We start from the raw sequence: 25,730 nt of genomic DNA, 5'->3' as shown, positions 1-25,730 counted from the left end.
TGCTATCTTAAGATTACACATAACCTAGACTTCTTATTGATAAAAAACACCTTAGAACAATACCTGAAGTTAAAAATGGGCTTCAAATAATTATAGTGTTCTGCCACGTGAGCTAGATGAAAGTGAGGAACAAGAACTGTATTTTGTGTGTTCGAAATAAACAGGCCCAAAGTCAAAGTAGAAAATACACATATTTTCTCTAGAACAAATTTCATCTAAATCAAGAAATAATGAGAAAACATTCAAAGTTTTAAACAATTTAAAAAGGAATAAAACATACAAACAAAGCCAAACTAAAACATACAAATGCTTCAAGGACAAACCTTAAAAGCAAATTGAACTTACCATTGAAGTAAAATAACATAAAGTATTGTATAGTATAAGCTAAAGTATACGGAAAATTCAAGAACAGAGAAAAACCTTAAACACACTGTTTTAAATCTTGTCATGAACCATCCCTACAATTTTCATACTTTAATCTGTTCTGTACTCCACTTTTATTTCCACTTTATGAGTCAGGACGTGAAAGTTGAAATAATGATTTCCACCAACGCCCTCTAGTGCCACAGCGATATGTCTGCAGACTCACATCGCTAGAAACAGGTTTGATGAGGTTTCTATACCCGTAGTTGGTAATTGATCTCCTTTCACTTCACATTATCACAGGGTGTGATAGCACCACACAGTATTCTAGCATAGGAGATAAAGTTAGAATGAAAAATATCCTTAAATTATTCAAACCTTCTACGTGGTGTTGGTATCTTTCATCCATTCAGTAACGGCTTTGTTTCTGCATTGAAGACATTTATATATGAAATCTATGATCCAGCAACTACTAAAACATTAGTAAACAATTTGAAATACTTGATGTTCAGAAGATGGAAAATATCCATTGAAAATTTATCTCTCATAAAAGATACCCTAGCTTTGCATGTTACTTATGCAAATTACTATATCTTTGTGTTAAAACGCTTTCTGACATTTAAGCCTGTTCTACTACCACCATTGGAAAGCGGTTCATACTCGAATGGCCAAAGAATATGCTCCAAATTCTTAATGAGAGATCCAACACCAGTCAATCCGTTGTAGATGAAATTGTTTGAATATTAAATATATGGTAACTGTCAATGAACACGAACGAAAAATAACCTACGTAGCATTGGTGCTTGTGAGAACTCTTAAAATAAATAATCCTCTTCAAAAAAAAAATCCCATTAAAATTGACAGTAGAAACGATTGTGTAACGTTTATAGGTAACTTGTATCTATTTTGCATGGTGAATGACGGCTCGGCATGGCCAAGTGGGTTAAGGCGTTCGACTCGCATTCTGAGGGTCGCAGACTCAAATCTCCCTCCCAACAATCATGCTCGTTTCAACCGTGGGGACGTTATATTGTGACTGTCAATTCTACTATTTGTTGGTAAAACAGTAGCCCAATAGTTGGCGGTTGGAGACGATAACTAACTATCTTTCCTCTGCTCCTTCACTGGTAAGTTAGGGACAGCTAACGCAAATAGTCCTCGTATAGCTTTGCGGGAAATTCAAACACTTTGACTGCATTTACTGTCCAGGAAGCTAATCACCAAAAAAGAACAATACGTCAAAGCTATTCACACTTTAACTTCAAGTTGCATGCCTTTTATCGGGGTTAAGGTAGCACATTGGGCTGTTTTTTCTAGGTTAAAACATGGCTTTAAAACTTCGTTAAGTTAATATGACAACTTGAACATTCAATTTACATCCCTTTTGTTACCATAAGAAATACTTTAAAATCTAATTTAATAGATCAAAATTATAAAATGAAAACATTTTATGTGGTTAACACAGAATATTAAATAGGTTTTATTAATTTAAAAACTTCAAATAGTACAACTTACTTTTATCTAAGAAATACACTACTCATAAGAACAAGAGTCATCAGAGAGATTGCATACCTTCATCACATCGGACCTTTTCGATATTGCATGGATTTTTATAAAGCAACGTCAAATTTCCAGATTCAGAATGATCAAAAATGTGTAATGAGATGAGAGATCTCAACTTTAATGTGCTCTTAAAATGTGGTACGAATCCGATCACATTTTACAAAATTATTAACGTAAAACCGCGAAAATGTCCAATCTTCCCATTATAAAAAATGCTTCAAAGTAATCAAAAATCCAGATCTGGATGAGAACCAAAGTTGAGAAGAAGTGTCCCTTACTTCCTTCCCATCTCGGGAGACAAGGATAATGAGGTTTTAATTTTTTTCAAAATTTGAAGAAAAAAAATAGAAAGACGTTCAGTATTACAAATATAACAGGTAACCAACATCAAACAAGCCGAAAAATTCATTTATAAAAAACAAAAAAAGCAAAATCATAAAAAATTCCGGTATTTGGTTGTAAAAATATCAAAGAAAGACGGAAAAACTTAATAAAGTTACAATTTGATAACTGTTAGGTTATTTTCTATTGTTTAGGGTTTTTCTGCATCATTTTCTGATTGCTGATGATACTTCGGATGTCTTGCTAAGAAATCACAGTCCACACTTAAATGACCGTCGGTCTAAGCTTATTAAAAGTCTTATTAGCAGGTTTTCTTTCTCTATCTACTCTTTCTATGCTCAATCGTATGTAGGACAGGTGACTTCATTGGCAATCCAGTTCCTCTTTTCATTTATTTTGAAACAAATTACTATGTGATCGTGGCGTTGAGAGGACAGGCGTTATTTTGCTAATACGTGAACTTATCATTCTTCGAGACTACCAGTAAAAGAACAGACAGTGGGTACCAGGATCTCATCCACATAATGTGTTGCTGTAAGGGATTCTCCGTTTACTTCATAGAGGTTTGTATGTCCCTGCAGACAGACGCTAGCCCAAATCCTGACTGAGCCATCCTAAATACATCATGGTGGACAGTTTTAAAGGCCAAATATTGCTCTTGGTCATGTCTCCAGATCTTCGCATTTTGGTCACTTGAATATACACAGAACATGCTCTCACCTATGAACAGTACGGGGATCTGTTGCTGAAGAGTGCAGGTAAAATGTTCCTGGGTAAGCTCCAGTCTGAGCTGTTCGGTGCTTTGGGTTTAGTACAGGGGCTACAACTGCTATCCTTAACCTAAATAAAGAAACACACCACAAATTTAGAATTTTCTTAAGAGTAAACATCTTTCATAATCAAACAAACTAGTCTTTTGCTTTGCAGAATTTCATAAAAACCTATTATTTGTGCATGAACTTGCAAACCCTCAGTAGCATTAGTGTAATTCTATAAATTAAACATGCCAACTCCAAAAAAAAAAAAAAAAAAGAGAGAACTAATTCTTGATAAAATGAAGACTGAAATCGGGTTTGAAAAATCTTCTACCGGTCTCTAATAAAGCAAAGCTACAAGAGGGCTATCTGCACTAGCCGTCCCTAATTTAACAGTGTAAGACTAGGGTGAAAGTAGCTAGTCATCACCACCCACCGCCAACTCTTGGGGTACTCTTCTACCAACGAATAGTGGGATTGACCGTAACGCTATAACGCCTCCACGGATGAAAGAACAAGCATGTTTAGTGTGACGGGGATTCGAACCCGCGACCCTCAAATTACGAGTCGAAGTCCTTAACCCACCTGGCCATGCCGGGCCTAATTTGATAGTAGTTTAGATAGCCTAAAATTATATCAAAGTAAAAAAAAAAATCACCCAATAAAAGGAAGATTCGAAGCCAACATGTTTCATACTGGTGACTATAAAACGTAGAAACATTTGTAGTAATATGTACGTTTTAAAGGACTGTTTCTTTTTTATAAAGTCGATCCTGCATGCTTTGCTAGTTCTGGTAACCATAGCACCACCGGTGACAGCCATTTGTTTGGTTATCTTCCAACACACAAGTTTTTATAATAGAAAACTATATTAATGGTGAGCAGCATCATTGCTCAATTCTCCCTTTCTATGGGTTAATCAATGTCCACAGAAGAAATCTGAACCCACAAAAGTCTATCAGTGATGTATCTATGAACTTGACAAATAACTTACCACACAAATTCTAATCTACTGCTTATCCATCTTAGTCATTTAGGTAAGTGATAACTTGAGGTTGTGAATGGACAGCTTATCTTAACGAATTCATTGTTTTTATTTTGATTTATGTCATACAATTTCGATGTGCCGTCTGGTTATATCTGGTAATAAGTGGCATAGATGTTGGTGGTTTTGCCACTTCTACCTTGCTATTTCTATTGTCTGACTCCCTCTAGCCGACCTTCTATATCAATTTTCAGAAGAAAATTATTGTAAATTTGTAATAATCATTAACGTAAATATGTTGACCCTTACATCCTCTAACACTACAACAAATGTTTATCATTTACCCATTTGATGATAGTTATAGAGCTATCAAATATTTGCCTTCTTCTATGAATCCCAACTGGCTCAGAGTTTATAACGCATAGACTTTTATGTAACTTTGCTTTTAAACACAAACAAATAAATCTTTCTTAGGTTGCTTATAGTAAACTTTGGACTTGTGAGGGGTTTTCAAAGCAAGATTTTGCGGGAAGATGTTGCATACTGTAGACGAACACGTTATGAATATTTCTTTGCGTGCATGGAACTCATTAGAGCAGTCAATGTACACTCTGCTCTTCGTGCTTTTTCCAACCTGCTCTTGGAGTCCTTTGGTGTTCCTGCATTTCTGTTTTCTCCAGCTGACAAAACGCAGCTTGTGGCTGACTTAGATACCGCAAAATTACTCATTTTACACAGTCTGTTAATGTCCACGAGGTGAAACACGTGGCGTATGTTGTATCACGTGATTCCAACAGCTAGTCTGTTACTGCACATATGTAGAGAATGGTGAGAAAAGGATGTACATGAAAAGTCATCTTATGAACATGAATTAACCCTCAGTAGTTTTAAAAGAGATTAGTAATTTATTAAGAAAATCCTAAAACTCAAATTAAAGCATTTTTAAATATCTAAATTAACGTTACTGTTACGAGATATAGTTCTTTTATGTAGTCCGGTAGCACGTCTTTGTGTTTCATGAAAATAGTGTTATACTTTTATAAAGAAAGAAGTTCACTGATGTACAATTAATACCAAGACGCTAACATTCAAGCTGTAAACATTTCATATTTATCAGTTTAATGAAAATATTAAGGTATATTTGGAAGCAGAAATCCCTCCAGTTGTTCAGTAAAAGGTTAAGGTGAAATCTCTCTTCAACACTTTGTAATTTAAGATTTGAGGAATAAAAATATACTTTTAGGAAACATATTGAGCGCTGTAATGTTGTTTTGTTTTTGAATTTCGTGCAAAGCTACACGAGGGCTATCTGCACTAGCCGTCCTTAATTTAACAGTGTAAGAGTAAAGGAAAGGCAGCTAGTCATCACCACCCACCGCCAACTCTTGGGCTACTCTTTTACCAACGAATAGTGGGATTGACCGTGACTTTATAATACCCCCACGGCGGAAAGGGCAAGCATGTTTGGTGTGACGGGGATTTGAACCCGCGACCTTCGGATTACACTGTAGTGACAAGATGATTCATATGCATACATACAAGACATTAAAAATTTCTATCTTAGATCTATCGGCTGCAACTTATATTTCGCAATGCTGACTAACGACATTTATTCCACATTTTGAAAAGTTAATCTTATACTAAAGCAAATAGATTCTTGTTTCGTTTATCACATGATTCTGTAGTATTCAATATGAATAATATAAGTTACAATTTATTAATAAGTGAGTTTTTTCTTAAGCTAAAAACATTGGTTGTTGAATAAAAATTATGCTCGATGTTATAAATGAAATTTATTATTTCAGACGAAAAGATATGCTTACTAGAAAGCAAGTAATTCATTTCACCACTTTGTTTTAGCTTGTACTTTATTCTTAAATGCCTAAGTTTTTGAAAAAAAAGCAAAGAGTTTGAACTGTTAACTTAATATACCATTCCATCGTATTAAAGCCTTTACCAACGGGTTTCTCTGAAAAAAATATGATTCTGTATAATACTTTTATTAATAAACAAATAGGGTAAAAGAAAAGAAAATTGAAAAAAAGTTATATCAAATTTTTTGTTATTACCTCTACAGTTGACACTGACATGGAGAGATGATTAAAGGGATGTTCTCGTAACATAAAAATAAGGGAATCGAACACCATCTGGAGAGATATACTCATCTCTTTTAGCCATGGAGGCATTATAATATGATGATCAACCGCACCATTCATTGGTAAAGAGTGGTCCAAAAGTTGACGGTTGGCACTGCTGGCTGATTTTTTTCCTCCTGGTAGACATTTCAAAATTATCATTGCAATAAAAATAGTAAACTTTTAACAGCAAAAAATAAAAGAAAGAAAATCCTCATTATATCTGAGTCACTTAGAATTCTTTCATGCAGGACTGTAGTAAATTAATCTATGAGACCTTTGTTTTCTTTTTAATTAGTTATATTCCTGTTATGAGCGATGTACTCCACAAACGTCACTTTATAAGTACTTTAAAAATACTTTACAAGCGATACACAGGATTTCACACGTATGCCAATTTTGTAATAAATTATTTACACACATGTTGATGGACAGCATTATGTCCAAATATTTCCTACTAACCAACTCCTTTCATACTGACCCCAGTGACTCAGCGGTAATTCTGAATATTTATGACACTAAAACAAGGTTTTGATATCCACGGTTTGCACATCACGAATAAATCATTGTTTAACTTTGAACTTAACAAAAATTAAACTTTTCACAATAGTCACAGGAAGCTGTGTTCGGCCTGGCATGGCCTAGCGCGTTAAGGCGTGCGCTCCGTAATCTGAGGGTCGCGGGTTCGCGCCAGAGTCGTGCCGAACATGCTCGCCCTCCCAGCCGTGGGGGCGTTATAATGTGACGGTCAATCCCACTTTTCGTTGGTAAAAGAGTAGCCCAAGAGTTGGCGGTGGGTGGTGATGACTAGCTGCCTTCCCTCTAGTCTTACACTACTAAATTAGGGACGGCTAGCACAGATAGCCCTCGAGTAGTTTTGTGCGAAATTCCAAAACAAACAAACAAACAAATCTAAAGAATATTCGCGAATGATTTTTATTCCTGTGAACTACATTGGCGTGCGGATCTTACTAGTGTTCCATGTTTATTTATTATTTCCGTTCCCAGAATAAAAGTCTTAGTTTCGTTAGATGGTTTACTTTTTCAGCATTACATGGCCTGAAATAGGTGTTTATGTCCAAATATTTTTCACGCAATCTTCCTGGTATTTGCACCTTTTACAGAATAGTTTGGTAACAAACTACATAAATTATCGATAGAATCGATCGACTGCTTTTACTGGCCGATCTTAAAGCTATTTTTAGCACACAGACAGGAAAGCTGGAAATAGTTTCATGAAATCTTAAGGCAGTAATTCTCCAGGTCTGTGGCTAACACTGATTTCATCATGGTCCTGTTTTGTAGACATTTCTTCTGGGACCTCGTATGTAATTTAAAATCCTACATAATCTCTTTCCCTCTTCGTAGCAAAGGTAAAACTAAGAGGTGTTTTAATTTAGCAAATATTTTGAGTATATCCAAGCCAAACCTCAGATAAAGAAAACATTTATAAATTTTAAACCCACTTGTCACGATTTTAACTTCAGATTTTATATCAGAAGTGACTGTATCCTAACATTTTAGTTTCCAGATATCATAAACCAGATATGGTTTCTAACGTAAAACACGAACTTTATTTTGTCTTTGTTGCAACCCCAGTGGCACAGGGGTATATCTGTTGACCTATAACACTAGAAACAGGGTTTAAATAGCCGCAGCGGGAATAGCATGGATAGCCCATTCTGCAGCTTTGTGCTTAACTACAAATGAGCAAACAAAACACAGCTGGGAAGACCAAATGCAATTTATAAATTTGTGATACGCTTGCCAGCTTTTAACTTAAAATTATATGTCTTAATGTTGACATGGAAATTACTAAAATGTTAAAAAGTTCTATTACTACATTTTTTTGAGTGTTGACATTGTAGGAGGTGATTTTGTCCAGATGTTATACATCTATCTACCTAACTTCGACTCCGAACAAGAATATTAACTACCGCTGTTTATTGTTACTGTAATAAAATATCAGTCCCTCAAGAAGAATCTCCGAAGAATTACAAACAGATTAGTTTGAAGAGAATATTAATCACTTTATAAAATTAGTTAAAAGCAATATAATTTGCATATCGTGCTCTGAGATATTACAGAACATCCTGTTTGCACGTCTACGCCCTAAAATCTACCCGTGTACCTTAATGTTTGCAATGAAGTCTCATCTCTTCATGGATATATCGTGCATTGGCTACATGAAAACTTCAGAAAAGCCGACAAGAAGTAAGTTTCATTAGGCAATTGACCCACAATGACGCCTGCGTGTCTGTCGAACCTTTGCGGTAGATGAGAGCTTACCTACCACTACACTGAGTTGAATGATCGGCATAGTTTGCATCAAGCTGTTTCAGAGTCTAGACTTTCGTTTCTTTTACCAAGCACGCTATTTCGTGTCTAGTTACCAACCAAGAGTAATTTATCTTATTGATACTGAAGCTGCAATGGAGGAAAAGGCTTAGAAACCCGACGAAACCGAAAGAACGAAATGGGCTGTTTAGCCAGGTCATTAAGTTGCAGGCTATTTTCCGGCATGGCTTCGAAGAAACTTATCATCGTTTAAAGTGGTATATGTGATGATGCACATAACTTGCTGCTTGGAAAGGTATACAACACACCGTACTTTATCGTTCATAAATCTTTGTGTTTATACTCGCAAACTTGTATTCTTCGAGACACGAGAAGATAAAAGGACATACGTTCTATCAGTTGTTTCAAATACATACCTCCTATCAGGGGTGAATACACTATTTGAGTGAAACCTTTTTTTATATTAAAACAGCTGAACAATTACATGTTCAAAATTACAAAATACACAGTATTATAGTGAAGCACGTAATTTCAAAAGCTAAAAATTTATGCTTTTAACTGAACAACGTTTTACCGAACCTATTGTCTGAGCAGGCCAGGTAGTTAGGGCGCTTCTCGCGTAATCTGAGAGTCGCGAGTTCGAATCCCCGTCACACTAAACATGCTCACCCTTTCAGCGAGGGCATTATAATGTGACGATCAATCCCACTATTCGTTGGCAAAAGAGTAGACCAAAAGTTGGCAATGGATGGTGATGACTAGTTGCCTTCCCTCTAGCCTCACACTGCTAAATTAGAGACGGCTAGCGCAGATAGCACTAGTGTAGTTTTGCGCGAATTTCAAAAACAAACAAACCAAATCTATTTGACTTAATTTGGTTGTCTTCTCCCCCTTTTAACAGTTACAAACAGTCTTTATTAAATAAACAGGGTACAATAAAATAACAGAGAAAAATGTTTCTCTTCATTTTTTGAGTGACGCACTTCAGTGTCTCAGCAGTATGCGAGAGAGCTTACATCACTAAAGTTGGGGCTTTATTCTTGCATTTGGTCAGTATACAGCCTTGCGCTTAACTATAATGAAAGATATCTTTTATTTAGTATATCCATAAGACATTCTCCCTAATTTCAACAGTTTCCAGCCCAGACTAGAAAAGAGACCGCTAATTAACAGCCCCTTCCCACAACACTTGGACTGCCTTCCACCTACAGTGGTACACTTCAAACAAAAAAAAAACCCAACAAACACTGAGCTACTATTATTTGACTCAGTAGTGATGTTTGACCGTCTCTTTTAAGGCTCATCCCATAATTCAATTGGGGATTAAATTTTTCAAGCAATGGAGCACAAACATTTAATCCTGTTTGTTACCCCAAAATGCGCTTCGCACGATATTATTGCGGATGCGTCAAAAGAGCGAACATCAAGTTTAAATGGCGAATTTAATCACTGAGTTAATTATTATTAACATTATGCTATTCTTTGTTGTTATGAAACAAAGTTTATTTATAGAATAACGGAGATAATATGTACTTAAAAAGTACTAATACATTTATTTCTTTTTGGTTAAGCATGAACAGGCTGTATGTGCTCCGTTAACCACAGGTATCGAAACCCGGTTTCTAGCGTTATAAGTCCGCAAACATACCACTCTACCACTTGGGGGCGTGGTAATTCATACGTAGGATCCGTAATCTTAGAAACTAAAATTGCTTCATGTGCTTCAAATTTAAGAATTTTTATTTGACACTTACTAAGATAAGTAAATATAATAGTTGAGCTATAGATTTGTGTGTTATTATGCTCATTAATTTTTGTGCCTATTAAAATAATTTTTCAATGCACAACTGAGATTTTTACTGATTTAGTTTATTTATGCCATTTTATTAAATATTTTCTTATCAAAGGACGTATTTCTATTCAAAATATAAGAAAGTACCACATTATTTATCCTTACTCTTTAACTTCAACTACCATATTTGTCTTTACTTAAACATTTTCATTTTTACTGGAATAAATTCAATTATCTCGACTAATGATTATCCAAAAAAAACCTGTTTTAACCATTAGCAACAGCCTTTACTTACGAATTTTACACTGTTTTAAAGATAACTTAGTGACAGACATATCAAAAATAGATCAATGCAGAAGTAAAAAAAAAAGAAGTAATTCGTTTTTCGCAGTACGGTCTTCCTATGGGGATCTAAATGCTATTTCGTTGATGTCAGGAATGATGCTATAAAAAAATGGACTCAACAAGAGTAAATTTTTTAGTAAAATCTATTTTATTCCTTGTTTTTGTAAAGAATCCAAACCGTCAAAGATCTAATAGATAAACTGAGTTCACAATCGAAACTAAAACATTTAATATTAAAAATATGCGTGTATCTTCGCGACATTTGATGAAACTTGAGAGTTCTTTTCGCATCAGCGAATACATTTAATTTTCACAAACTCTTAAGGCTTACGGTATTCTTAATTTGGTTACTATATAACTGCATGTAATAATCAGTTTTGACAAATTAGAGCTTATGAAAAGTTTTAGTGTGATACATTTGATTTATAGAAAACATTTGTGTTTCTTTGGCTTTGGCTTTTATCAACAGTGAAATTCAAAGTTAAAGCAAATAATCTGGTTCGATATTTGTAATGAGTAAAGTGTAAATATTCCATTGTACAGCTCTATCTTTATGGACAAACAATATATTTAATTGAAAATACAATCTGTTTGTAGAAAAATGCCATCATCTATTGATTATACTATGAAAACAAATTATGAAACAGACGTTAGTTGATACTTCCTGTTCAAGTAAGTATATATTTACGAATTTAGTTTATGTTCATTATTCACATACTTGTATATTCTTTGAAAACTAGATAATGTTCAGAACATAACTTTGACGAATTCCAAAAACTAAGCAAAAAAGTCTACAACTGCAATTATCTCCTGAACACCATTAATAGTCAGGCCCTTAAGGTTTTTGTTTAATTTTGTGAAACACTTTCTTTACACGTACACGTTCTTAAGCCTTTGGAACACGTACATTATATGGACAGCAACAAAATATCAATATGTAATTACTATTTGTGACTCCTTAAGGACACTTCTTAAATTGTACTAATATTTATTCATAAAAGTTATTTTGTAATTATAAGGTGATAAAAAATCAATAAAAATGTTTGCATATTACCACTGAAGATTATTGTAGTTGGTTTTGTCATTAAATATAGTGCTTTGTAATATATTTCTGATATATTGGTCTCATGTAGTTCACAGTGGCTAAGCTGTAAGTATGAAGGCTTAAATCACTAAAACCTGGGGTTTAATGCCGTGGTGGGCATAGCACAAACAGCCTAGTGTGTAGTTTTGTGGTTAGCAAAAACAAACAAATATTCTTATATATTTAAAAGTGCAGTTGCACGTGGCTAAACTGACTTTAACGGTTTTGTGTGAGTTTAGAACGGTAGTAAAACTAAAGCTATGCTAAAGACCATGATGACAATACAGATATTTCTTTACAATGAAGATTGCGAGAGACAAATATTAATGTTAAATATATATAGAATTTGTGTAAATGATTTCTTATGAATAGTTTGTTATCAAATGTAAAGTAAATCTAAGTTGAGTATTTGTTGTATTTTCGAAATCGTGATGAAAATTTGTATCAGTTTGAACCACTTTAAGAAATATATCCGCTCTGTTTGGTGTAAACCTTCAATCCGCAGTATTCAATGCTGCAGACAATATTTTGAAATAAAGACCAAGTTCACATGTTATGGTGTATTATAAAAGTTTTTCTTATATCGCATGCTGAATACAACATAAGAGCAAACCTACTGCTCTTGTAAGAAGCAGATTAAAACAGTACTTCAAAGGATAGAAACCATCAATATTTTGGATTAATAGCAACATTGCTGTATGACCATTGAACTCATGTCCTCAGTGGAAAGTAAGACGTTAAACATGGTTTAATTTATTACTCTAAATACTACTTTCTGTGTTTAGCTGTTTCAATATGATTTATTTTATCGCTGTATGTTCAAAAGGCTTAAAATCCTTACAAATACTACAATTTATGTTCGAACACATTTTCCCCCTTTACTTTTATTATTTTGAGATTTTTCATGAGAAAGTGTAGAGATACTATACTAATTGAAATCATTACAAAAGAAGAAGAAAAGGGGAAAGAGCACACAACAGTTGTTTTCTTTCAATTAATTCAAATTTCATTAAATCCCGATCACATCAAGCTATTTATACAGGTCAGAATAAAAAAATTATATAACTAATTGAATAAACTGATCTAACTGTGACCATACAAAGTCATAAAACAAAAACTGATAGTCTTTAGATTGTATTGATTTGTCTATTGGATACCCTCACTTTAAACGATGTTTTCGGATGTTATCCCTACACTCTCATAAAATTTAGCCAGCTTAGGAGGTTTAGGTTAGTCTTAAATCCAGAAACTAAAAAAAAGTAATAAAAATGACATACATGTATATAATTAAAATAAAAACTAGTCAAAATAAACATTATACAGATTAATAAACACGTTTAAACTAATACTGTTTGTAAAATTAACATATAAAAATACTTGAGTAATCTTACAAAACACATAAAACTAGTGGTTGTTATCGTTCACTATCACCATTTCCTTGTGTGACACCAATAAACACAAAACTAAACTTTTCCATCTAACAACATCTCATGATCAAGGACCGTCCCCCTCCAGTTAGTTAGCAGTAAGTTAACTGAGTTATAATACAAAAATCCGAGGTTCGATTTCCTGTTGTGGAAATAGCGCAGGTAGTTCATTGTGTAGCTTTGCGTTAAAACAAATCAAAACACACACGATAATGAACCATGCAACAAATATGAGAAATATTAATAATCTAATTAAAATCTTAAGAAAGTTAAATAAAATATAAATGTCACTGACGAGGTTTTACTAAGGAAAATAATTAACCGCTGTTATGTAATCTGTACTAAAAGCAAGGTGAAGAAATAATAAATTACATTCATAAATAACAAATTTCACTCCAGACAACAAAGTCCGGAAACGATAAATAATTAAAACAACGTAGATTTAAAATTAAAAATTAATCGTAAATATAAGCCCTAGAACATAACAGATGCTAAGAAGCTGGTTCAAGTTGCCCTGAGCACACGGTTTAGTGACTTGATTTGTAACCTGCTGTTATAAATATTATTAAAAAATTGATGGAAAAAAGGAAAGTGCGTAGTATAAAATTAAGTAGTAATATGGAAGTGTCATAAAATTGCACTTTATATAAAGGAGTATCATACCTCTAGATGATAAAACATCTACACAATAGTCCTAAAATGTCTAGTGTAGAGCCAATACAAAAAAATTGAAATTCATATAACATAGGATTTGTTTTTCTACAGAATAGGTAGGTAGAAGTTTTCTTATTTATTTGTTGAATTTCGCGACATCCAGTGTAAGTATAGCAATTAATGCTATTTTAGTAGTTGGCTCTTTTTAACGGGTCAAGAGGATTTGTAGTCCGGCATGGCCAGGTGGTTAAGGCACTCGACTCGTAATCCGAGGGTCGCGGGTTCGAATCTCCGTCACGCCAAACATACTCGACCTTTCAGCCGTGGGGGCGTTATAATGTGACGGTCAATCCTACTATACGTTGGTAAAAGAGTAACCCAAGAGTTGGCGGTAGGTGGTGATGACTAGCTGCCTTCCCTCTAGTCTTACACTGCTAAATTAGGGACGACTAGCGCAGATGTTTGTAGCTTTGCGCGAAACTCAAAACAAATCAAGAGGATTTGATCTGAAAAACATCTGGTAAAACGTATCAGTGTATGCAGAATTTTGCTTTTAGTGACTATGTAATGTTTGTGTCACAATATGTAGTTACATAAAAGTAACAAATCACAGATATTCCATTTGAAATAATAATAAACAGGAAGGGTCAAAGTATTGCTTTTTGTCTTTATACATGAATGCATTAAGAAACATGCGTAAAGTGAATATAGTGTAGCTTTAAACAGCTTATAATAAGTATACAAAGCCAACGTCTGAAGTAAAGCAACATCACTATGTTTCAAAAATAGCTACGATAAAAGTAAACACGCGATAAGATCATTAAGCTAATGAGTTTTACATTGTTTTATTATTCTCACTAACGTAATTAAATGTTTCAAAGATTAGCCTAGATGCTTTCTGGCTGTTTTCAGACCAACTATTCATTACAAGTTACAAACAGTTAAATTAGGCTACCCTGCTCTTGTAATTTTATTTAACAATTTCAACAAAAATGTTCCACGTTCGTTTTCTTCATGAAGAACATTATGCAGAAAGAAATCAGTTTTACTGTGGGTACGTTACTTAAAATAATAATGTTTCTAATATTGATTTAAGATAAACTCATTTTATCTTACATTAGATTGAAAATTTCTTTTCCTAGTTGTTAAAAATAACAATTGAACAGCTTTATGTTGTAAATGTTTTTAGGTAATATAGGTTTTAATTTGTAATAAATAATTCTCCGAACAGTCATAGGTACGTATGTAAAATAATATAAATAAGACAGGTTCTGTAGAGATAGATGGAAGTGCAGGATAGAGATAGCTTTTCTCTAAACAAACCTAAAAGCTTGAGGTTGGAGCTTGTTAGCTCTCATCAGAGCGACAATAAAAAATACCATCCAGTGGAATTTTATCCTCTGATAAGGAAGACGACTTCCTGTATCCTGTATATGTACATACTTCCTATGCTAATTTTGAATGGGCATTTGAAGATATGCAGCTTTCCAATTAAATTTAACCCTCAGGTACTCTTCACAGCCCACTCGATGAGTTATGAATTAAAACACATTAACTCACAATAAGTAACAACGTGAAGGAAAGGAAAACTGAGCACTAGGTTAAGCGGAACAGCTGAAAATCCTCAACCTCGTTTTTGGAATGAAAACACACGAAAGACGCGTGCGTATTTGCGTTCATCTGCCTTAAAGTTTATCAAATCTCGGGAGTCCTCATCGACAGTATTTTTCAAGGTATCTTGTAAAATCGTAGGTTGATTTATGAGAAGCTCACGTGAACACCATATATCAAAAGTTTCACTTCAAATAATTTTCATCTGAGTAGGAAAGTTTTTTGGCGACCAATAAAATTATTAAAATTATTGCAGATCTAGGGCTGTAGCTATTCTTATCTCCAGTTATTTTTTGCAAAAAAATAAACATACACTTTATAGCTAAACCTCACTTGGTTTGGTTTTCTTTAATTTCACATAAAGCTACAGAGTGCAGTAGAACTGCATATTGCAGTATAACTCATTACTAAAGTAAGGCAGTAATGAATATCCTTTGAAGTTACTGTTGCCTCATAATTTTACAGTGATTATACTATATCATTTTTTCCTGTTATATTTCATCCTTACCCTTAAATATTTTTCACGTTGGTTTAAACTAAGCTGTTTTTTATCGTCACATAGGATGCAAATCATACTATTTTAAGAATTGTCGAATGCAGCATGAAAGGAAACCTAACTCATAATAAAACATGATTAAAAGTCTTCGAAAATACAAGATCGACATTTTAAATTTTTATCTATAAGACTAACATTCTCTGAAGCGAGATAGACGTTATCCTATCGAACTCAGCACTCTACAAACCATTAGTCTGTCTTGTGCCGTGTGTGATTAATGACGGTGAAAAAGCAAAACTCACATCAACACCAAAAATACTCCAAAACTATGTTCCTCATTTGTACTACTATTCTAGAAGCTATATAATGCAGCGTGTTGCTTTATGGATTTATATTAAGCTTTAGTTAATGCTTAATTACCTAATATCAGATAGTTCAAATAGTCCAATCCATATGTTCCACTTTAAATGACATCTTTTGTCGTGAATGATTAATTACAAAAGAAAGATAGTGCAGTTTTTGTAAGGTAATACACCTTAAGTTAATAAAAAACTGTAATCTCCTCTTGAAGCCTGACTCTTATTTTTAGTCTTGTCCAATTCCGTCTTGTGACGTTAACAAAATATTCCACAATTTGTTTAACTTTCTCTCTCTTTTTATTATATAAATATATGTATATATATAATAAAATTCAAACAAAAAAGCTATAGAAGAGAAATGCAACGAACATTAAAAGGCAAATAAACTAAACTACTAACAATATTGTACAAAGGGAAAACGAACTTTAATACAAGTATTGTCTGAGAATAAGAGTATTGTACAAAGGGAAAACGTACTTTAATATAAGTATTGTCTGAGAAAGAGAGTTTACTGTTTCGGAACCTCCTGCACAAATCTCAGGGGTGGTTATTTGTGTATAGCTGTCTCTGATTATGAAATGATAAACTGACGGAAAAACAGTTAGTCAACAGCAGCCATCGCTAACTCTTGGGCTACTCTTGTCTGGCTGAATAGTGAGATATGACCCTCACTCTTATACGACACAACAACTCCAATGTGCGGAGCTCGTTTCAAAAGCAAAGGGAGCAGAACAATGATCTCGTGAATTTAATTTACTAATCATTAAGTCAGAGACGCTCCGTAGATTGAGATCCAGATAATAATACAGATACACAGCCTATTAGATCTAACCTATATTCAGAAGTCCCACATGTGAAACAAAAATTAAATAAAGGTATATTACAATCAAGTATATTTCTCGAATATGAAGATTTCCAACAGCTTTTTCCCATTACTATGGTTTTTTTGTAACTTCTACACGCGATATCACATTTATTATTATTATTACGTGTGCCTCATCCACAACATACCAAATCTGATCTACCATTCACTGTTTGCAACCACTTGTGGGAAACATAGTTGCTTATTATAACATAAATTTACAAAATTAAAGTAAAAGAAGTCGTTACAGTTGCACCTTCGAGAGTGATAAGTGAAACGTATGTCTTCAAGTTGAATTCTAAACCCCAAAACGATCATATCCTTGTGTCGACAGTATAATAAAAACAGGAAAGGTTTGAGTTAAACATCACTACCATTAGACGAGTGACAAATAATAATTTGCTTTACAAGTACCTACAACATAGTAATAAAAGCTTACCCGGTTATCTGGGCTAATAATGTTGTTATTTAAGAGCGCAGTCAGTCAAATTAACAAGCTTACATATTATTCACATTAGTGTTAACACAGGTACGCTTGTTACTAAGAGTAACTCAGACACAGACGAGTAATCGAGGTAATTTATATTTAAAAAAAATACTTTTATGTTTTAACTCTAATAATTTTGAGAGTTTCATATTGCCAGGTGGGTTAAGGCGTTCGACTCGTAATCTGAGAGGCGCAGGTTCGAATCCTTGTCGCACCAAACATGCTCGCCCTTTCAATCATTGGGGCGTTATAATGTTACGGTCAATCCCACTATTCGTTGGTAAAAGATTAGCCCAACAGTTCGAGGTGGGTAGTGATGACAAGCTGTCTTCTTCCCTCTCGTCTTACACCCCTAAATTAGGGACGGCTAGTGCAGATAGCCATCGAGTACTCTTGCGCGAAATTCAAAAACAAACAGACAGTTCTATATAAAGCTTTGGATGAAATTTTATAATAGAAACTTTAGTAAATCATAGAATTGAAAACCGTTACTCTAAATTATTACTAATAAATCTACAAGATAAATTATATACTCAAGTTTATTACAAATTCTGTAAAATCTAAGTAATCGATAAACAATTACATTATTGCAAACATATTTAGAAGTATTGTTATCACATGAATTACATTCATATGTTTATATTACTAGCAGAAGTACCCGGCTTCGCTTGGGTTATTAGGTTGATAATGTATGTATTTTGTGCCCATTTTAGCATTAAAGTAAAACCTATACACTTTTGTCACTAAACAATATGACAGGAAAGCCATTTTTGGAATGCATTGTTACCAAAATGCACTGGCTTTTCTATATATATATATACATATATATCAAAAGTTGTTATATAAGGAACCACTCATGTAAATAAGATAAGTAATAATACTCAGATGCGGATCCTCAGGGTCCATTTAGTATGGATGCAAAATTTTAGGTTTCTAGATTCTTTTCCTCTTGGAGCTATGGTAGTCACGTATTATTTTCTATGCGATTTTTGTCACTACTTTGTCTTATAAAAAGATGCGTACGCACGTGGATAATTAATAATACCAAGTTGCACACCCTCAGGGTCCACTTGGTATTAGTTAACAGTTTCAGATTTCGACATTCTTTCCTTTTGAAGTTGTGGCGAGCACATATGCACAGACACACCCTTTAATAACCTCGATAACTATATTTAGTTGGAGCAAACTACACTTCATGTGAAGATTAGGAATATAAGAGGGTTAATGCATCTAGTAATCTTATTCGCCGAAGGCAAAGGTAACATGTGGTAGACGGTATTGATAATACGTTAACACACATAGACTTATATATAATATATAAATTAATATTTGTATTCAAGCTAACTTTCAACGAGTATCTAAATTGCTGTATCACAATATATGGTGATAAAATGTGTACAACTTGATGTTCTTTATATCCTTTTTTGTTGACAACCAGTGAAAGCTTGTTAGTTAAAAACAAAAATTATTAGGAGTATACAATGAAGAGAAAAATATATTGATTAGAATATTAAATATCGTATCTTTACGTTTTACTTGAGACAGCTGAGTTTTCACGAGGATTTGGAGATTTGATTGGTAACAAACACTTGTGTATAATTTATTGAGTACTGACTGAAGTTTAAAGAAGGAACTTAGAAGTGCATATATAAAAAAATAGGAATAGTGATGAGCTTTATGGATCAAAAGATTATACAATAAGTGAGTTTAATAATACCAACCATGAGTAACTGAATAATTTGTGTAAACTTAAAAGTGTTAACAGTTCAAAACAAGAAAAACTTAACAGACTGAACTATATTAAATATATTTTATAGGATTTATTCAAATGTCCTTTTCCCCATTTTTCCAATTAAGCTACGAACGTTAATAAATCATGTAAATTATTTTCAGTTTCTACAATTGCAACTTTAATCTTATTTTATTTTTTTAGTTTGTTTGTTGTTCAACGTAAAAGTATACAATGCGCTGTCCGTACTATACAAAACACGGATATCGAAAACAGATTTTTAGCGTCATAAGCTCTCAGATTTAATATTGAGCTAACAGGCAGGAATTCACTTTCATAGGAACCACAATTAAAGATAAAAGTATGCTAATGCAACTGCTTGGAATGATCTTTAGTTTTATAGAACAAAAACTGACAAGTCTGACGTCACAGTTTGCTGATATATGAGAAGATATCGTAAAACTCCAGAATTATAAGAAGCGATAACAAAATTCAATAAATTCAAGATTGCCGTGCAAACGTGTGCGCGTCCAGACTCATAAACACACAAGTCTCTTTTGATATTCATTTGTATGGCTAAGCAGTGAACAGATGGCAAGCAAGATGCGAGATTTATTCGTATTATTCTCATTTATTCCTAAACATAAAATATATATATATATCTACACTCACATGAAAACTGTGATAGGAATCTAATAGTTGTCGATAAAATTAATTTTGAGGGGTTTCTTTGATGAATTTTCCTGTAAATATTGTTTTACAATTTCTCTGTAAAATATAATTGCTCTCCATATACAGTCTTATTACGTAGATCACCTGTAGAAATTAGTCACTAGATGTTTATATAAGTTGAACTGTATTGAATTATGAGTGAAACAAGCATTCTTATACACAGAAACCCTAACAGACAAATAAAATATTTACATTACATTTTTCACCTCCGGTTATGTGAATGTTTAAAACAAAACTGCTACAATATGCGTCTGTTATGTCTATTATTGTTAAATCTATCTGTAGATAAAACACGTTTAATCTGTGTAAGAAATAGTCGCAACATTTTGTCAACGTCAACAGCGTTAAAGACAGTTTCGAAAATGTTTTTTTGGTCAAACTAAGGGTCAATCAAGATATGAAGGCTTAACTTTCCTGGGGCTCACTATGTTCGTTTGAAAGAATAAGACGTATAAAAAATATCCCCAATTAAAAAATCCTCATAGATCTGGCTACTGAACCTGAAAAAACAAACAAGATATGGATGTAAGTGGTCATGTCACTTGATCCGGCTAACGATCATTTAGCAGACTAAGCTGACACAAGTTTACATGGAGAATAAAATTCCTACATTACTGGCTTCCCCAATTTATCTATAGAAACCTTTGTGTTTACATAGAATCACAGCTTTCATAAGTATATCTTTTCTTCAGTTAACTTTAGAAAATTACTTTGATAACTTATATTAAAGTAACATTTTACGTTTGGAAATTATATTTCTATTTGTTTTTCCAGTGAGGAAGTCAGTAATATAAAAATTTTATTCTCCATATAAATTCGATATTATCTAGTTCACTGTGTGATCATCAGCTGGATAAAGTGATGTATTCACTTCTATTCCTATCTTGTTTGGTTCATTTTTTTTCACATTCCACCGCTGGTACAGCAGTAAGTCTATGAATTTGCAATATTAAAATCACCGGTTTGATTCCCCTCAGTGACTCTGCAGAGAGCTGGATGTGGTTTTATTATAAGAAAACACACACTCCTTTTTTTTTCAGGTTCAATAACCATATCTATATGACGTTTTTATTTAGGCGTAATTTTTCTCTTTATACTTGTTGGTTCATTTTCTTTATAAAATGAAGTACTTGTGTTACTAAGTTATAGGGTGTACGAGTATTTTAAAATGTTGTAAATTGTGCAAATAATAATAATAAAATAGGTAGACAAAGATTGTGAAGACAGTTTTGCTCCATCAAATAATAAAACTATAGTTACTGCTAGAACTAGGAAGGCGTTAGGCCTGTTGAAAAATGATGCTGGTGAAAGAAAATAAGAAATCTCAGTTTAGGCTATTTGTCGGTTTTGACTTTCTAGATAGCTGAAACCCAGTTGGGTTCTTGTTGTTTTATTAATTAACTCAAGGTTTACTCATACTTTTTTCTCATTTGAAACCCTTAATCTTACAATTATTTGACTTTTCAAGTATTTTTCAAAACAGTTTATGCACCATTTGTAGGTTCCTGATTTTGGTTCCTCAGTGCCCTTTTAACGCTTGAGTATCAGAAAAATACGAATAAAATATTACCAATACAGCAAGTATTCATATTACTTAGTAATGAAGTTTTTATGTATTTTGCATTAAAATGAGTGACTTTTAATATTGTTTGTTTGTTTGCTTGGTTTTTGCATTTCGCGCAAAGCTACTCGAGGTCTACCAGCGCTAGCCGTCCCTAAATTAGCAGTGTAAGACTAGAGGAAAGGCAACTAGTCATCACCATCCACCGCCAACTCTTGGGATACTCTTTTACCAACGAATAGTGGAATTCACCGTCACATTATAACACACCCACGGCTGAAAGGGCGAGCATGTTTGGTGCGACCGGGATTCGAACCCGCGACCTTTGGATTACGAGTCGAACGCCTTAACACGCTTGTCCATGCCAGGCCGTTTTAATATTGTAACAAGCACAAAAATACAACCCCAAAACATAAAATTATTCAACTTGAAGTAATATATGGATCTTATCAGTAAGTGATTAAACGAGTAGTCTGTTATACGACAGATAAAAGCCAAAAACCTGGAAGGTTTATAAATAGAAACGGTAAATTTGTCTATTATAAAATAGATAAATCTAAATTCATCATTATAAACTGAATACAGTAAGTTCAATTACCATTTTTTGCTGGTCAATTCATCGGGAGTTTTAAAATGATGGTGTGAAATAACTACCTGTCAGGATTTAATTGTCTTTTCCCTACATAACTTCTAGCTAGACCTAACTCCCATCAGGAGTTGCAAAAAATAAGAATCACAACTACCAGTAACTGCGGATTTTCTAATCGATTAGGCTATGTCGATCTATTTTCGGCAACAGTATGGTGAGATAAAACAGGTGCTCTAAATCTCACAATTCCATAACACAGTGAAACGTGTACTTTCAACATGTGTCCTTTATCATTTCCAGAACAATTTAACATAAAATTGGAAACACAGCAAAGATACTTGGATTCAAAGATAAAAACACCAACATGCAGCTCTGTACGGTGTAATTGCATAATGTTTTGGAAACTTTATCAGTGACTGAAGACATGCTCCACAGTACATGACGTTAACAACTGCATAGGTATTTTAGTAAGACAATAACAAAGAAATGTGGCTGTAGTGTGATCAGACCTGAAAATAGAGAGAAGTATTTAAAACTATTGTACAAGAAAAAAGCATGTGTTCCGATATCGTTTTGTCATATCTCTTTCATAGACCTAAAGAAGAAAGTCTAAATTTATTTATCTGTCTTACAATAGTATTTCAATGTACTTATCATAGTAATATAAAAATGGTACTAAGTCCTTTTGGTTTTACAGGTTTTAATATTGTGGTGGTTTTATAATGTAAAACAACCTTATTAGTTTAGGGTCTGGGCATGCCAGTAGTTACACCACACACAAATTAAGGTTAGTTGAGTTAGTTCAAATTAAATCCTAGCTGGTATAGGACCGATGCTTTCCATCTCCGGTTTCAAATTGTGAAGGATTACTCTCGACTAACAGCTAGTATCCATCATACAGCTGGGTAGCCTAGCAGAAGTGGGATAAAAAAGTTTCACTTAATGACGCGGAACAGCCTCAAACTCGCAACCACGCGACTACGAGTCTAAAGCACAAAGCTACTCGTCCCTATAGTTATATTTTAGTGCAGGTGTTGCATGATTATTATTAGAGTTAGGGTTTTACTTGTCATATGGTTTTGTTATTTAATCGAATCTTGCAAATCAGTTGTTTAGGTTATCGGCACTGTTAATGAATGAAAGAATAATGTCGCATACGACCAACAACAACAGTTCGATGTTTCTCGTACGTAAAAGTTAAAAGTAAAGAAGAATCATTTAAAGCAAAAACGACAAAGTAAAACACGTGGAAAGTACAGAAAAAAGATAAACATCTTCAAAGGATAAATGAAAGAGTGAAACGCATTGTTTTACGAGTTCCTGTTTTCAAATAGCTCTGAGTCAAAGAGTTCTCATTTCAATAATCAACCTTGGAAATCCATAACTATTTGTTTTTTAACCCTGCCGATATACGGAGGTTATCTTACTTTACATATCTCATTTTGGTTGTGCGAGTTAATCTAAAAACGTTCAGTCAACATCATTTTGTTACATCTGTACTGGACGTAGTGATGAAGTTCAGTAAGAAAGCAGATTCAGTGAAAATTAATACATTCTGTGAATGTTCTCTAATGATATGCAATCGTTTGAAACACATTAAAATAACTTATAAAGTAAGAGTCAATGAGTTGACAATATCTATCTTCAGCGTCCTCTAGTGAAGCTTATGGTATGGCCTGGTGGCTAGAGAGCTGGTTTGCAATCTGCGTGTCGCAGGTTCGAATCTCTTCACCAAACATGCTCGCCCCCGTTTCAGCTGTAAAGCGTTTTCATGTATCAGTCAATCCCATTATTCGATGAGTTCGCGGTAGGTAAAGCTGACTAGCTGTCTTCCCTGTAGTCTATCACTTAAATTTTAGGGACAGCTTGTACAGAGTCCTCCAGCATATTTGCGCAAAGTTCAATAAAGAAACAAAACAAACTGTTGAAACTTTCTGACGTGAATACTTTATGAAGGGGCTCGGCATGGCCAGGTTGTTAAGGCACTCGACTCGTAATCTGAGGGTCGCGGGTTTGAATCTCCGTCACATCAAACATGCTCGCTCTTTCAACCGTGGGGTGGTTACTATATGACGGTCAATCCCACTATTCGTTGTTAAAAGAGTCGCCCAAAAGTTGGCGGTGGGTGGTGATGACTAGCTGACTTCCCTCTACTCTTACACTGCTAAATTAGAGACGGTTAGCGCAGATAGCCCTCCAGTAGCGAAATTCAAAACAAACTAAAACTTTATGAAGGAAGAGCAAATGAGTTGGTAATATATATTTCAAGCGACATCTTGTGGCACATTTTGATATATCACTACACCGTTCTAACATGCTATTGTGACAAATATCTACCATAGATACCTGTCAGTATTACTAGTGAAAAACCTTTGGCTAACGAAAACATCGTAACTATTTAAATTGTTTTCTTTGCTTTCTTATATCAAACAGATTATATAAAATGTATGAACAGTATAATTTAAACTTCATACTGATTATGAAATGGCACTAAGAGACAAATTAAACCAGGTTCTTATCTAATTCTATCTACTCCTTTCAAGCTGTAAACTTATAATTATTTTTTGTTCTACATCGATGTTTGTTTTCTTTCGGCTTAAGTAACGTAGTATGTCTCACTGATATAAATAAAAAAGAAAACTTCACCAATATTGTGTTAATACGAATACTTTCCCTGGGTTAAGTTTTATACTTTTATAGGTTGAGTTTGACTTCGTAATAATAAGTTTTATTTCGATTATTGAAAAATATATTCCCTTCTATATTGTGAACTTTTTCATAAAGAAGCATTTTAATAAAAAAAGTTTTAAAAACGATAACTTGAAATCTGATTACCTTGTTATTATTGTAAGTATGATTTTTTCATCTTAATGACTTTGCAAAAACTCCGAATCTTTCTAGACTTCATGTTCATACCTTTAAAGTGATATCCTTTTATGGAATGAAATATTCTAACAAAGTAGCCGAAATCTGTGGTACTTTTGTATCCCATCTGATCCCAGTAGCACAGCAGTACGTTTGCTAACTTTACAACGATAGAAACTGGGTTTCGATACCCATTGTTGGCAGAGCCCAGATAACCCATTGTATCGCTTTGTGCCTAATTACAAACAAATAGCCCTATCTTATAACAGCAAAATGACTTGTTTATGAGATAATATCTTAATATATATACTGTCTTCAAATGTCATCTAGTATAAGCGAATTTGATTCTAAAGCAACCACGCCAAGCATTCAGAGTTCCACTCGCTGGTTATTTGAGAAAGTAGTTTTACAGCGCCCTCTGAAAGTAACAGACTACGACTGAAAAACAAACTTTTTAAAGTCATATTGGTTATCAATTGACAATGCTATAAGAACAATCTAAATCTGGTGAGAAGATGGAATGTTTTTAACAAGTATTAAAACGATATATTATTATCTTAATAATAATAAGTTAGAACTTAGGGCCTCCACCTGACTTTACGATTTAACAACAGCAAATGGAACGAAACAACGTAAAATTGCGAGCTTAACAGAACATGCGCGAAAGTCGCGCCCGCGCTTCACGAGTCTGCTTCA

The 25,730-nt window shown here is 33.8% G+C and overlaps 1 long non-coding RNA gene across 1 annotated transcript; it reads right to left on the bottom strand.

Annotated features, from left to right (window-relative positions):
• Positions 1–1,904: 1,904 nt before the first annotated feature.
• LOC143227208 (uncharacterized) lies at positions 1,905–22,328 on the bottom strand. Its single transcript, XR_013014935.1, has 3 exons — positions 22,179–22,328; positions 6,078–6,280; positions 1,905–3,108 (listed from the first exon to the last, which is right to left on the bottom strand). It is a non-coding gene; the product is annotated as an uncharacterized LOC143227208 (long non-coding RNA).
• Positions 22,329–25,730: the final 3,402 nt, after the last annotated feature.

Source organism: Tachypleus tridentatus, chromosome 9 (genome assembly GCF_004210375.1).
Source record: "Tachypleus tridentatus isolate NWPU-2018 chromosome 9, ASM421037v1, whole genome shotgun sequence".
Classification (NCBI taxonomy): domain Eukaryota; kingdom Metazoa; phylum Arthropoda; class Merostomata; order Xiphosura; family Limulidae; genus Tachypleus; species Tachypleus tridentatus.
Note: the sequence above shows the minus strand (reverse complement) of the source record. Positions and strands in the feature narration are given on the sequence as shown.